Source organism: Pinus tabuliformis, chromosome X (genome assembly GCF_031772625.1).
Source record: "Pinus tabuliformis cultivar Carrire ecotype Pingquan chromosome X, CPIR1, whole genome shotgun sequence".
NCBI classification, from domain to species: domain Eukaryota; kingdom Viridiplantae; phylum Streptophyta; class Pinopsida; order Pinales; family Pinaceae; genus Pinus; species Pinus tabuliformis.
The window spans coordinates 1,579,943,168-1,579,946,602 of NC_142308.1; positions in this window are offsets into that span (position 1 = coordinate 1,579,943,168).

The window sequence follows — 3,435 nt, forward strand, 5'->3', positions numbered from 1 at the left end:
AAAACTCTGGACCTGTACAAACAAGATCAATGTGGATGTTTGAGAGGCACTTGAAACCATTGAAGGTTTTGGTCAGACAAAGAGCACATCCTGAGGGTTCTATGGTAAAGGTATATATGGTATATCAAACCATGGTTTATATTCATCAATATAGTGATGAAATAGGAAAAAATATTAATGTATTGGATCGCATTTGGGATGTCAACTTCGTGGACGATTTTGAAGGGGAGCACCTATTGGGGAAAGGTAGAATGAGCGAAGTGAGATGTAAGTAGATAGTCGAGATTTATAACACATTTGACTTTTTTGTATTTAATTTTTAGTATTCCTGCATAATCCATTATTATGAAGGTATAACATGGTAAATAATTATATATATGTGAATTGTTTTATTTTAATACAACTGGTCGAGAGTGGGATGCAATACATTTATACATTGCGAACAATAAAGATTGGATGAAGGTATGGATTGAACTATTCAAACAAGCTAATAATGGTATGCTATCATCGTATGGTGTGCCTTCATTGGTCAAAGAATCTCAATGTAGTGGAGGTACCAATCTTACACAGAGGGAAATTGATTTAGCATATGGTTTGAAATACTGTTAGGTAATCATATTCACCTATACTAAGTTTTTTTACAATTATATTGATGCATATGGTGTGTTTTTTCTTAATTTTCAAATTTTGCAAGTATAAATATGCATGCTTATCAATTGAAAATGCATTTTTTATGTGTTTGATATATTGCAGTTGAAACACCACAACAAAATGTGGTGCAATGGCTGCAAATTTCGCATCAAAAGGTTGGATGAAAAGATGAAAACTTCTGATAGTGGGATAATTGCAGTATTTCAAGTTATCAATGTTTCCTCTAGAGGTGACAGACATCCAAAACTATCTAAGAATCGATACTATGGGTATTTGCATGATATACTTGAGTGTGACTTTGAATCCTTCAAAATAGTTGTGTTCAATGTCAAATGGTTTAGGCTATGAATCCATGAACGTGACCCTGGTAGAAATGTATTGAGCATGCTAACAGATTTACCATGGTTGATAAGAGGAATATGGAGCTAGGATCAGAGTGATATGTTCTTCCAAGACAATGTGAACATATATTTTATGTATACATTCCAAGTAAAGTGGGTTGGTCATATGTTGTTAGATATGATCCCAAAGGAAGGCCCGTAATGTATAATGTAGTGAAAGAAGATGGAATTAAAGAAGAAGATGATGTGGAGGAGAAGGTGGTTCATTTAGTGTCAGACGAAAATGTCAAAGAAGTTTAAGGAATATATGTTAACTGAGACAATGCTAATTTGGATGAACTATATGATATTGAAGTTGTGTTAGATGGAAAACTTCATTAGAGAACTTTTGAGGTCTAAAATGGGTCTCCTAAGAAAATTGTACAACCAAAATAAACTTTAAAAGAACCAGTAGGATTCAAGATGATGATGTCAACCATGGGGGATGATTCACCATTTTTGGGGTAAAAAAGTAAAAAATAATAAAATAATAAAACTAGTTTTTCAACTTGTATTTTTAACTTATCTCCCTAAGGTTTTACTCAAATTTCAAGCGGGAGTACTTGTTGGATGAAAAAATTAATTCCTCATCCAAGGAGTACCCATGTTGCATACTTTCGATGGACCTAACTACAAGAAAAAAAAATGAGAAATACACGGAAAAACATGATTGCACTCATGTTTTTCATGTATTTATCATTTTTTTGTGTAGCAGAGTCCATAAAAAGTATGCAACATGGGTACTCCTTGGATGAGGAATAAAATTTTGCATCCAACGAGTATTTCCACTCGAAATTTGAGTAAACCCATAGGGAGATAATTTGAAAATACAAGTTGAAAAAATAGTTTTTTATTTTTTCCCTCTAAAATTTGATGATGTAATGTAATCTTATTTTATTATTTCCACTATTATTTTATAATTTCCTTAGGAGGCCCGTTTTAGACCTCAAAATTCCGTTAATGGAAGAATTTGAACCAAATGTAGAATATCATGGTTCGAGATGATGATATAGTCGATGATGACGATGCTAATATGGTGAATCCTTTGTACATGAATTATGAATTGGATGATACATATGATGAGATGGATGAGGAAGAATATTAATGATATCAAAATCTTGAAAAATACGAGGTATGTATTTATATGTTTTTAGTTGGTTTCTTCTCTTTCGTTCATCTTAAATTTTTATTTTCCTAGTTTCTATGTTTGAACCTTACTGTGTTTCTTTCAAATATCTTATAGTAGATATATTGGGTATCAAGGAATTGAGAGTGATGTATGGAGGGGGAGGGGACATATGAGCTTCCATATTCACGTGGTTGGCCTTGTTAAGTAGAAAATATATTATTCTTGAAACGAAGAGAAGCCCATTTAAGTTTATACCATAATTTCAAATTTTGACTTTAATGGTTTGTTAAGCAGATGTATCAGGCGAGTTGGGCGATGGGTGAACCAGGCGAAAAGACGGTCAGGCAGACATGCGAAGTAAGGTTGGCCCATGAATACCCATGAATTAAGTTCCCACTAGGGTGTCCCATAATGATTTTTAGAAAATTAACTAAATAAATGTTTAGGTGTTAAAAGATGGTTTATAATTGATTGATTATGTAACAATGATAAACTAACAAATGATAATATTTTGTTTTCATTTATGAGCTAATGATTTGTGTTGAATTATTTTCATATAAGAGAGAACGCCCATGCCTTGGATGCACCGCACAAGGGCGGAGTGCTTAGGCGCCCCTGGGGCATTGTGAGTTGGGCATGCCTGGATGTCTGCTTGGTAGGGACGCTTGTGTGACGAGTTGGTGGGTCAACCTGGCTAGGAAAGGGGAACCTGCATAAAAGAAGTAAGGTCGGCCAATGATTTCCCATGAATAAAGTTCCCACCAAGGGTTCTCATTATTATTTTTATAAAACTAACTAAATTAATGTTTGGGTATTAAAAGTTGGTTTATAATTGATGATTATGCAACATGGCACTAAAAAATTATAATATTTTGGTTTCATTGATGAACTAATGATTTTTGTTCACTAATTTGCACAATAGGGCAAACAATCACGTCTTGAGCATGCCTGCATGAAGGTGGGGCATCACTGTGGGCTGGTTGAAACGCTAGGGTGCCCATGTGACGAGTTGGTGCGTCAATGGTGAGCCCTGGTATTGCACCAAGAGTGTTGCAACTCCCAGAGGCTCCTCAACTCTATTTATCAACCCAGGGTTCGTACAAAATTTGAGGTGACAGTGCTATATACATAGTAGATGGAATTCTACTCATGCCACCCTCAACTAGGTCATTTGATCATTAGGGCTCCAAGACCATTCTTTTACTAAACTAAGGGAGATTAAATATTGAAAGCATGATTCAAAAGCTATTCATAGTGCAGAAAAAGTAAATGATG